Genomic DNA, 13,152 nt, shown 5'->3' with positions numbered 1-13,152 from the left:
AGAATTGCAGAGTGTATTCGTGTGGCCTGGCCAGCCCCCGCAACAGAGGGTAGAGTTAATGAGCTACATCAACTACAGAGCTGGAGCACACGCTTATCTTCTAAGGTGAGAGAACAGCCACCGACTCAGCAGGTTGTGGTGCAGCAACCTGAGTCATCCAACACTGACAGAGGTAAGAGTGTTGTTCCAGAATGTTTTGATATTGCTGATTGGGTGCAAGCTACAGAGGATTGTGTTGAGGCCCAGGCTCCTGTATCTCGTTTGGAGAAAATGATTCGTCGATTTCGTAAGGAGCGGCGCAGGGTGTGTTTTTGGGTGGAGACTTTGGCTCATTCTTTCTCCCTCAGTCTACCCCTATGCCCTCCATTTTGGTCTGCTCTCAATAGATACCTTTCTCGCTATTATCCTCTACATACGCCTCTTGCTCCTTTGCCGTAGGCGCCGCAATCTATTTCTTTGCCAACGCAGTTTATTCCTCGGGCTCCTTGGCCGGAACATACTGAGATAGATCCGCATCTTTTGGATGAGGTCTATCGGGCCCATACTATAGATTTTAGAGGCTTTGGCTACATTGACATTTCCTCTTCACCAGAACAGGTTGAAGAGCAACAACCGGAACCTTCCAACCGGAGGGGCTAAATGTGGGTTCGCGCAATCAACCGTGTGTGCCAGGTGTTACGGCATGAGTTGCACATGCGGTCCTGCGGAGGTCTAGACATTGCGGATGAGGAGTCATGCGGTATGCGGCGGCCGTGGCGGCAGTTCTTCACAAGATATCGTGGGATAGGAGTGGGTGCACCGTTCTCGATCTGCGCTGGAGCAGCGGTTGTATATGGGGGGGCATACCTGTCTTTGGATGTAACCAACCAACCAACCTCTATGTTATGAATTACAATGTCTGCTGCTGTTGTAACTCTGTGTCCGGATTACATATGAATGAAGCAGGAGGTGTTCTGTACCTGTGTACTGTGTACTGCCTTCTCTCCTATGTCTATGTGTTTGATGTTCACATAATGTAGTTTGCAGGTAATCATTCCTCTAATGCCTATTGCTCCTGTGCGGGCAATAGCCATTACAACCCAAGAGAGCCCTGCACTATCCGGCTCGTTCGTATGTAGTCCAACTGTGGGACCAACCTCTTGTGTGGGGAGGGTGCCCAAGTTGGGGCGCCCATTGTGTGAAACCTCATGCTGCAACGATGGCGGAAAACGCAAGGCTGTCACCGAAAATCGCTCGCGCTGCTCCAACCACGCCCCTACAGGGCTCCGTGCTGTGACGAACTTTTTTTATCTTGCCGGGGTGCACCCTTTTGGTGCCAAGCCCGCCCGAAACGGTGCAGGTCGATCTTCCTCTCCCCCTCTCGCAAGCGGCCCTTCCCGTCCTGCGCTTCTTGACAAGCCGTATCTACACAGAGCCGATTCCTGCGGCCATGGTGGTGTCGAGCTCCGATCATGAGAGAGAGAGAGAGAGAGAGAGAGAGAGAGAGAGAGAGAGAGAGAGAGAGAGAGAGAGAGAGAGAGAGAGAGAGAGATCATGCAAGGCCTGCCTCTTCCCTTCCCCTCTCCTCCATGGCTGCCTTCGACCTTGAGCTCTGATACCAATATAAGACCTAGGGTACTGAACCTGGGATCCTCCTCCCTACCGCCCCTTATATAGGCTAGCTCCTAGCACTTGCCCTAAGCGGATCCCCAGTCCGCACTAGTCCAGCCAGCCCTTGGCCTAGGTCCCTGACCCCCTAGGTTGGGCCTTGCCCCGTAGGACCCTTGTCCTGACAAAAAACTTTGACCCAACATATTTTGAGTAACCAATTAATGCCTTCTGAACACTAATAGCTCTAGTCTACTACCGAATTCAACTCCATAACTAATGTAGCGTCAATTTCACCTCCAAGTTGTTTCCCTTGTATTAATGTATAAGACACGGTCTTACACTATTCCATGTTTGACAAATTTTTTGACTCAACCAATCCAGCTATGGGCCTTTTTAAGATGCAAATGGTGTGAAAGTGTAATGAACAAATAGTGTGCATTTTATCATACTAAGCTGCTTATGCATTGTTGTGATTAGGTGACACTATATACTATTACCATGCTTTTGCGCAAAACATAGATAGAGATGCAAGTAAGTGGGGCATCTATAGGGCAGCATAGATGGAAGGGTCAATCACATTCTTGATATTAAAGAAACCCAACTAATCTCTTCAAAACATTAATCTCTCCTAGTACATTGGAAATTAAGAGACCTAATCCTTTCACAATTCCACAGAAAACATTTTATGATTACACAGCGTAGTAGTTAATGGCCTTCATCTTTAAAAACTTGCAAAGTTAACCACTTTGTACTCCTAGACTTGATAGTACTTTAGCCAACCCTAGCTAGACCAAGGAAAAGATGTGCCTCCTACTATATATAAGAGGTTACGATGTGCACTACTACCATGAGGAGAGTGGATCGGATACATTGAGTCCAATTGTGTTCTTATTGTTGAAACTGATTCTAGAACCCGCTCCATTTTCAAACAAAGTTCTATGATTACATTGACTTCTCTTAGCTTTCATCTCTTCACACCTTGTTAACTTATCTAGTCTGTATAATCAAGCTTGGTAGCCCTGTTAGACCAAGATAGACCAAAAGAAGGTCTCTCTCTCTCTCTCTCTCTCTCTCTCTCTCTCCCCAATAAAGGTAGAGCACTCCCAAATTTATTGAACAAGGGCTAGCACCTCATGAAAAATGATGTCTACTATAAGAAACTCCTTTGTATCAAAGAATGCTTTGCATAATCGCATCTTACATAAATTCATGTTTGTTAGAATCTGTTAAGAGATTGTGCCATGCATCACTTTTAGAAATGCAATAGACTTATACATGTAGGAAGAGAGTATTAATAGTGTCCTACTTGGAAGAGAAGACAACCTTATAAGAATACAGGCAATGTTTCTTTGGCCGCAGCAATGTGCGGGTCACATACTAGTACTATCTAATGCACCTTAGAGGCCCCAACCATGTGGCATAAGGAGAGGGATTGGAGGGGGAGTTGATGCCAAGACAAAGAAAGAAAGAGAGAGAGATGCCTTGGCGTGGGGAGTCTGGAGCATGAAAAGGGGGCTTCTCTCTCTCTCTCTCTCCCCAAGTAACACCTCCCTCATGCTCATTTAGGACTAAGTGGCACGGACATGGGAGGCTGTGCTCTATGGCCAGGGGATTGTGGGTCGTAGATCTCAATGGCAGCACCGAAAGTAATATAGAGTATCTTAGATTACTTTTGGTTATCGCTTTTGTGCAAACATATTTAAGTAAATCAGGGCCCCCATGTTTCACAATGCACACATGGTGTAGTGGTTAGGGTATTCACCTCTCATGGGTGAGGTCACGGGTTCAAAACCATTGTATCAAAAATTCTATGGCAATCTATAAAGAGTATGCTTTATTGTGTGTATATGTGTTTTAAAAAAAATTGTGGGCGGGAAGGGGACACATTGATTTATGTTCATCATTACCATGCCAACTTTTTAGAGAAAAAACAAGGAGCTCTTGAAAATGAGGACAGCTGGACAAGAACAAGGCAGGATGGGAGTTAGGAGACAACAAAAGAAAAATGTGTGATTGGTTGACTATTTATATCTGTGTGATGGAAACAAGTGATCCTCTCAATGTGTGATCGAAACAAGTGATCCTCTCAAAATGAACAATTTAAAAATGCAAACCTAAACTTTGACAACTGAAGTTTCGTTGATTTGTCTATTTGCAATGATTCGTTGCCCTCTAGTGTCATGGGCCATGGCTGATGATGAAAAATCCGTGCATGATGCATCCACTTTTGTACTTCGTTTTGCTTGATTTAAATATTTTCCATTTATTTCTCAATGGACTGGAAGCTTAAGCATATTGGAAGAAGGACATTCACACTCCTTTCATGTTTTGAGGGTGACCCCATGGGACTCGACGAATATTGGAGCCATGGGGGAACCTTGATGATGGGGAAAGGACAATCCATTGCCCTTTCATGCCTATCAAAAGTCCAAGGGAGGGAGGCCATATAGTTGTGCAGATGACATAGAGAAGACAGATGACACATAGCCTAAATATGTTCCATGTGCTGAGTTGGACGGTAATGATAGGTTGTTAGACAATTACATTACACATGTTGAGTTGTCAATCATCAAGCAATTGTAGCTGGATTTTTCACAATTTAATTGTTTATAGGTGTAATGCTAAGGTACGCAACCGGGTGACCCTAGACTTTTGACGATGCGTCAATTGAACCATTGACATTTTATATTTAATTACTTACTTGTAATTTTGTGATTTTTCACAAGTTGCTTCTTTCTTGTAGATAAGTCTTTCAAAAGTTGAGAATAGAATAGTTAACATTTAGTACTTAAATATTTACTTGTAATTTTGTCCTTTTCCACAAGTTGATGATTTCTTATAGATAAACCTTTCAAAAGCTGCTTACATACTTCCTAAACACACCCTTCCCTTCCACACTTAAGATGTTTTAAAAGGCTTTTTACTTTATACTAGCTCGCGCGATCGGTCTACGGTGGGTCTCGTTCGTTCTTACCAATAATATACAACGATAAGGCCTTCGATGGCAGCCCCGCCTCTCCAACAGTGTTTAGGCATGCCAACACTATCTGCATAAGCCCTAGAGAGAGAGAGAGAGAGAGAGAGAGATGTGCTTGATGCCTTTCTCTCTTATCCGTAGAGACAATGGCATCCTTTCTCCATGTCTATCTATTGATTTGTAGCCCATTTCAATATGCAAACTTCTATTCTGTTCTAATTCTCTCTCTCTCTCTCTCTCTCTCTCTCTCTCTCTCTATATATATATATATATATATATATATATATATATATATATATACACACACACACACACACACACACACACACACACACCAAGAAACGCACACAAGGAATTTGCAGGCAGAAGGAGTGTATTTCTATTAGTATAGGCGGAAGATAAATACACAAGTGTGCAGTGGATCATTATACAAAAGAGAAAGCTTATACTAAGAAGCTTTGTACAAGGCTCTACAAGAGAGAAGTGCTTCTATGAAGAAATATGACTAATGAGATTTACTGGAACTCAAGGAGATGCATTCAACCGAAGATGAGTTACTAAGAGACTCTAGACTCGACCGAAGATGAGTTTACAATGAGGCATGGCCACCTTTATATAGGAAGTGTTTGGCTTGAGGCTCAAGGTATCGCCCTGGTGGGTAAGGTAGTGGATGTCACTTTACATGAGTGGGAATTATTTTATGCTAGTGGTGTCACTGTCCATGGTGGTTTACCAACTCTCCGTTGAACCTCTCATTGAGACCATTGCATTGTGGATAATAAGGAGAATTATTTATGTGATGTATATTGAGCTTTTCGCATAGGAAATCAAACAGCTCTCCTCTAAATATGGGTCCTCTATCAGAAAGTAATTCTAGTGGCACACCAAATTTGCAGCATATATGCTCATATATAAACTTTCCCATCTCCTTACTAGTAATCTGTCTGACAGCTTTCGCTTCTTCTCAATGTGACAAATAATCCACTGTTGTCAAATGTAAGCATTCCTTTTACTAGTCATAGGTAAGGATCCAATAGCATCAAAACCCCAGCTAGCGGGGTATGAGAGTAGATTCAGAGGAAGACAAAGTATTCTTACAAGCAATAAGTATGTCTCCTCACATAATCACTCTTAATAGCTTAGCATGTAATTAACATGGTAGAGGAGATGAGCATGCATTGGATCTTGGCTCTTGGTTGGATTTGCATCACAAAGCCAAGAGTTGTTGCTGTAGGCCTCCCTTCTCACAAGCTTGGAGTAGATGATGAGCTTTCCATTAAAGCTTGAGAAGGAGATAGCCTTCTTTTCTTCACACATGAGTTTGTGTGAGTGTGTGTGTGTGTGTGTGTGTGTGTAATAATTCCTTGAAAAAATCAGTCCCCTCTCTCTCTTGGTTGACCCCTCTTGCTAATTCCTCTTGATGACCCCTCATTGGCTCATGCCAGGCTTAGCCAATAGGAAACTAGAAGCATAATTTCTAGCCTTGTGACATGTGTCACCCTTTCCCCTTCTGTGAGAGCTTTAGGTATTTAAATAATTCAATTAAACTCTCATTGGACCTCTTAGTCTTCTGGCCAATAGGAATCAGGCAAGACATTGGGCTGTTGAATGCTCATTGGACCCCTTGGGAGACTGTCCAATAGTCTTCTAGAGAGCTTGATTTCTATTGGTTCTTTTATCGAGTGTTTTTAAATCAATTAAACTAAAAGTACTCTAGCCTAATTCTCATTGGTCCACCTCTATGGCCATCCAATAGGATTTGAATGCACCTTGGGGGAAACTGGTCTAGGAAGCTGACATGTGTCTACTATGGCCTTTGTGTAAAGGGAGCTTGGAAGAGAGAGAGAGTGTGTGTGTGTGTGTTTCTCTCTCATCCCCTACAAAAATGGCTTGCCCCCTTCTGGATAGGGATGTGGGAAGACTTTTGAGTCTTCCCACAAGCATCCAATTTTCCCTAAGGTTTGACCATTGAAGATTTCATTTAGATTTGGAACCTTAGCATTTTGGAAGTCTTAATGGGCTGAACCTTAGGGTCTTTGAAGCCTATTGATGCACATTTCTCTTTTGCAAATCCCTATTTTCCCTCCTTTGGATCCCTACTGAGACCGGTTTGCCAACCTAACCAATATTCTAGCTTTTTCTCCCCTGGTACTTCCCCATATTAAATGATCATTTTAACATGAGAAAATCATTTAGGAGAATTAGATATTAGTTTTTATGACATATTTGAATTATTGAACAGCTGAGGAAGAAATAAATAACTGGTGAGAAAAGTGAATGATATTTGCAACAAGTAATGTCTGAATCGTCTACAAGCATAAACCATATTGATCATCACCAATCCAATTTCAAAGTAATCTCTTTCATGAGGAGTCTTCACTCTGCATAATGAACAGGCTTCATATACTGAGATTCCTTCCCCCTTTGCAATAACATGGCCCCAATGGCATCATCCCACTGATTAACAAAAAACTCCTTTTCCCAGTCAGAAGCTTACATAATGGGTAGTGTACTCAAAACTTCTTTGACTCTGTCAAAAACATCTTCGCAGTCATGTGTCCACTCCAAGGGATCATTCTTAACCGCTTGCTGCAATGGATACAATAGCTATGATGCCAAAGGTATGAAACAAGACAGATATTTAACCTTGTGTATGAAAGTGGCCAATTGTCTAGTGTCCTTTGGAGATAATAGCAATAACAAAGCTTCCACTTTCTCTGGATCTGCTTCTATCCCATTTTTTGAAATCACATGTCCAAGAAGCTTCACTCTTGGCTGCACCAAATGACACTTCTTAGGGTTCAACTGACCCCCGCATTCATCATACCTTGCAAAAGTCATTTCAAGCTTTTGAGCATGCTCCTTCAGTGAACTGTATACACAAAAATCATCTATGGATACTTTGACAAACTTCCCAAGGAGCGGGGTAAGGACCCAATCCACTTTTCTTTCAAAAGCTCCAGGCCCATTTGTTAACCCAAAAGGAAAGTAGCAAAAAAGCAAAAACAACCCCATGGCATGATAAAAATAGTCTTTTTCCGGTCTTCAGGAGCAAGGATAAGCTGAAATTTATCATGAATAACCATCACAGACACTGTATCTAAAAGTTGATCAATGAAAGGTGAAGGGTAAGGGTCTTTTTTGGTCACTGCTTGAATGGCTTATAGTCAACAAAACTCTCCAATGCCCACCTTTCTTTGGAGTGACCACTATAGGGCTCACCCATTCAGCATTATCAACTAGCACTATGAATCCTACATTCAAAAGTTTATCCACTTATTCCTTTAAAGCATTCATTTGCTCCTTACCCATTCTTCTTAATTTCTATCGTATTGGCTTTGCCCCCTCAACTAGTTCACAGGACTCCAACAAAACCCCTTATTTCCTTATATGAAGTGATGAAAAGATTTGGAAACATGTCCAACATTGTTAAGTACTCCCTTCTTTCTCCTTGTGTCAAATCAACACTCAGCATATTTTGTATCAACTCTTCCTTCACTGGCAATTCCTGTTTAGGTTGCATCAACTCCTCTTAACACTAGGTTGGTAACCTAACAGGACATAAAAGTGTCCTTTCAGGGTTTTGAAAAAAACCTCCAAAACCATAGTAGATCCACTCATTTTGTAAAATCCTTTCATCAGGTTATAGTTCAAGGCCTACTACACATGGAAAAAATAAGAAACTTATAAAATTTCTCATCTTTTGGTCACACCAAGCCTCCAAAGTTGATGGACCATTGCATTTTCATCACAACATTCATTTCTTACGTTTGGTGCATAAAAATAAGATTAGGGATTTTTGTAGGACTTGAGATAAATTTGAAGGAGTACGAGCGGAAGTGCGATGCGAGAGAGAGTGCGAGAAGAAGAGCACGACGATATGGTGAACTCGCTCTACTGTAATGTGTAGAGCATAGTGAGTTCTTATTAGGTTTTTACAAAAGAATATGTGTACATACCTGGCGACCCGCCCACTTACGTGGGCGACCACATTGGGCTTTATACCCCAACAACCTCCCACTTAAAGTCCAATGTGGTACTTTAAGTGTGAGAGAAGCTACTATACAAGCTAATATACAAGAGATGTAGAGAAGTGATGTACTACCCTACACCTAACTGCTTGCGAAAATGCGCAAAGCTCTCTAAGGGAAGTCCTTTTGTAAGTAGATCAGCAGGATTTTCTGTGGTGTGAACTTTGACAAGATGAAGTTGCTTATCCTCGAGCATTTCCCTGATGAAATGATACTTCACATCCACATGCTTTGTCTTTGAGTGATAAACTGGATTGCGAGCCAATTGTATAGCACTTTGACTATCACAATATAACACAGGCATCTCTTCTTTGATTCCCAAATCTGTTACTAGTCGATTAAGCCAAATTGATTCTTTGCATGCCTCGGATGCTGCAACATATTCAGCCTCTATAGTAGAGTGAGTAACACAATCTTGTAATCTAGAACGCCATGATACTGCTCCACCAGCCAATGTAAAGACATACCCTGACGTAGACCTTCGGTTGTCTAAGTCACCTGCATAATCTGATTCTGTAAAACCCTTTACACTTAGCTCCTGACTCCCATAGCATATACGCATACTCTTTGTAGCTTTCAGGTATCTCAATATTCCTTTCACTGCCTCCCAATGTTTCTTGCCTGGGTTTGACATGTATCGACTTACTACTCCCACTGCAAATGCAATGTCTGGGCGAGTAGCAATCATTGCATACATCAAACTACCCACTGTAGACGCATATGGAATCTTATCCATTTCAGCCTGTTCTTCCTCAGACACAGGACAATCTTGTTTGCTAAGTTTCACATATGGTGGCAATGGAACACTCAATGCCTTTCCCTTCTCCATATTGAAACGTTGCAAAACCTTGTCAATATACTCTGTTTGAGATAACCAAATCAACTTCTTTGATCTGTCTCTCTCAATGCGCATACCAAGTATATGACTTGCCTCACCCATGTCTTTCATGTCAAACGATTTTGCCATCTTTGACTTCAAAGCTGAAATTTCTTCCAAGTGCTTGCCAGCAATCAACATGTCATCCACATACAAAATAAGTATCAGCCAACTGCAATCCTTAGCCTTCTTTGTATATAGACAGTGATCGAACTCACTACGTTTGTAGCCTTGAGAAAGCATAAACTTGTGGAATTTATGGTACCATGCCCTCGGTGATTGTTTTAAGCCATAAAGACTCTTTAACAACTGGCATACCCAATCTTCCTTGCCTTTCTCAACAAACCCTTCTGGCTGCTGCATGTAAATATCCACATCTAAATCACCATGCAAGAACGTTGTCTTGACATCCATTTGGTGCAACACCAAATCTAATATGGCAACCAATGCAAGAAAGCATCTCACTGTAGTCATCTTGACCACCGGAGAGAAGACTTCATCAAAGTCAATGCCTTGTTCTTGCTTAAAGCCCTTGGCAACAAGCCTTGCTTTGCACTTTGGCTGACTATCATGAGCGGTGATCTTATACCTGTAAACCCATTTACAAGGTAGAGCCTTTTTGCCCGGTGGTAATTTAACTAGCTTCCATGTCTTGTTTTTATGCAGAGCTGTCATCTCTTACTGCATGGCCAATTGCCAATTCCCGGAGTCCTTCATTTGCACTGCTTCCTTGTAACATGAAGGCTCATTGCAATCAGTCGGCATGACATAGTTCATAGATGGAACAAACCTATCAGGAGGTCGCGTGACACGTCCAGATCTACGCACAATAGGTGGCTCAGGCTCAGCCACAACCTGTGGTTCCACTCTATCCTGTCCTTGCTCCTCTTGAGCCCTGACATTTTGTCTTGCACGTGCAGGTCCATCTTCTTGGAAGACAACTCTTCTAATCTCCTCAACCCTCTCTGGTTTAGAATGATATTTGGATTCATTAAAGTGAACATCATTGCTGCGGACAACCTTTCTGGATTCGGGATCCCAAAGTCTGTACCCCATCTCACTAGAATTACCATAGCCTAGAAAGATGCACTTTCTACTCTTTGGCTCAAGTTTGTTCCTAAATTCCTTTGGAACGTGAGTATATGCCTCATAGCCAAAGACTCTGAGATGCTTGTATGAGGGCATTTTGCCTGACCATACCATCTCTGGCACTGAATCCTTCTGCAAAACCTTGCTAGGAGATCTATTTACAAGATGAACAGTTGTTGATACAGCTTCAGCCCAAAACCCATTTGGCAGTTGTCCATTAGACAACATACTTCTGACCTTCTCTTTTATGGTCCTATTCATCCTCTCAGCAACACCATTTTGAGGAGGATTGTAAGGAGCAGTAAGTTCACGTTTTATACCTTTTGACTCACAAAAGTCCTGAAAGGCCTTTGAAACATACTCTCCACCATTGTCAGTGCGTAAGCATTTAAGCTTCTTGCCACTCTGATTCTCCACAAGTGTCACAAACTTTTTGAAAACACTAAACGCTTCATCCTTGTGCTTGAGAAAGTAAACCCATACTTTCCTCGAGTAATCATCTATAAATGTCATAAAGTAAGAAGCTCCCCCTAGAGATAGGTTAGGCATAGGTCCACACAAATCACTATGAACAAGTGCCAACTGTGTATCTCTTCTACTGCTTCTATGCTTATGTGGCTGCTGTGTTTGCTTACCATAAAGACAATGTTCACAGAATTCAAAATCATTAAATGAAAAGCCAGGCAAATAACCAGAACGAGACAAGATTTCCATTCCCTTCTTGGACATATGTCCTAACCGGCTATGCCACAAAGAAACGTTCGGCTGCTCGGTTACATTGATTACATTTTTAGAGACATTTGATACATAAATCATGTAAAGTCCTCCAAACTTTACTCCATGTGCTACTGTCATAGAACCCTTGGATATCTTCCACATGTTCTATCCAAAAGTGGTGACGTAGCCAGCATCATCAAGTAAACATGTGCTGATCAAGCTCTTTGTAATTGCGGGAACATGTCTCACATTCTTCAGTGTGAAAGAAGAGCCATTCTGAAACTTCAATTGAACATCTCCAACACCTAAGATCTCACATGTCTGCCCATTGCCTAGCCGAACATGATCTTTAGTGGTCACATAAGAGGTAAACCACTCCTTGTTTGGAGACACATGAAGTGATGCCCCTGAGTCTATAATCCAGTCACTCAGAGCATTTCCATCAGATGCTGTAAGAAGAGCCGAGTCCATTGTATTCTTCAAGAAGTAGATGTCTCCTGACACTAGACTGTCATCCACTGCAACAGTGTTTGTCACATTTATTTCTTGAATCTTCACTGAGGACTTGTTCTTCTCACCATGGTCTTCAGCTTTCTCTTTGCCTTTTTCTGCTTTCCATTTTCTGCAGTCTCTTTTCATGTGACCCTTCTTGCCACAATGGTAGCATTCTATGTCACTCTTGCCTTTAGCACTGCGGGACTTGCTACGAGACTGATTCCTCTTTCCACCTTTGTACTTTTCTTTGGTCCTTCCCCTGACAACTAAGGCTGTTCCTTTGCCTTTGTCCATTGTCTTTCTATTGGTTTCTTCAGTAAGCAGACTTCCTTCTACACCTGCTATGTTCAAACCATCTGGAGGTGCAGAATTACTCAAAGCTGTGCGAAAAATGTCCCAACTTTCCGGCAATGTGATCAATAGGAACATAGCTCTAACAGGTTCATCAAACTTAACACCTTGAGCTGACAAATGACTATAGATTGTGTTGAATTCATTCAGATGATTGGACATAGGTGTCCCTTCTTTCATCTTCAAGTCAACAAGCTTCTTAAGCCAGTATACCTGTGAAGCTGCACTCTGCTTCTCATAAAGATCACTCAGCTTTAACCATGCTTGATAAGCCGACATCGCGTCTGCTACATTGAAGTAAACGCTTTCTGCCAAAGTCAACATAATGGTAGAAAGTGCCAATTCATCCATTTCTCTCCATTCATCTTTGTCCATATCTTTTGGTTTTATCCCCTTGAGCTTTATAGGTTTTATCTGCTTCTTTTGTACTAGCACGTGCCAAATCTGCTTTTTCCACAATGGGAAATTGGTTCCATCCAGCTTCTTGATATAGTAAAGAGCAGTGTCCTGTGATCCAGCCATAGCTACGCTTCACAGTAGTTTACTTTCCTGGGAAAAATTCGGCAGAGTTTCCCCTATAAACTGACCTCTGAACCAATATCAACCTGTCAAATGAACCAAGAAAGCTTCAGATTCTACAGAAATTTTGGCAGAGTCTCCTTTGTAAAATGGCTCTGGTGTACTAAAAACAGACCAAAAAACAGCTCAAAAAACACGGTCTCTCTGACACTGTAAGCTGCGGGTAAACCTGTCCTGCACCTGTACTATCTCTCACTGTCCTATAAGCATAGACTGCGACAATGCCTCAACGGCAGTAAAGCAAAGATGCAATCCCAACTGTCTAACTTACAGTCAATACATCCTAACTGCCTATCTAAGGGTGCTCGAGGGATCGCTCCAAGACCTGTATCACCGAAAGGATCTCAACATTCGAGAATTCCCCAGCTCAATAAAACCTCACTCGACCCTCAACAAAGGCTGCAGTAAATCTGACAGTACATAGACTTCCCACAAAGTCATACATC

The sequence above is a fragment of the Adiantum capillus-veneris genome, chromosome 11 (assembly GCF_014529385.1).
Source record: "Adiantum capillus-veneris isolate H3 chromosome 11, ASM1452938v2, whole genome shotgun sequence".
Taxonomy (NCBI): domain Eukaryota; kingdom Viridiplantae; phylum Streptophyta; class Polypodiopsida; order Polypodiales; family Pteridaceae; genus Adiantum; species Adiantum capillus-veneris.
The sequence above is the reverse complement of the archived record's forward strand: the minus strand, read 5'-3'. Positions refer to the sequence as shown.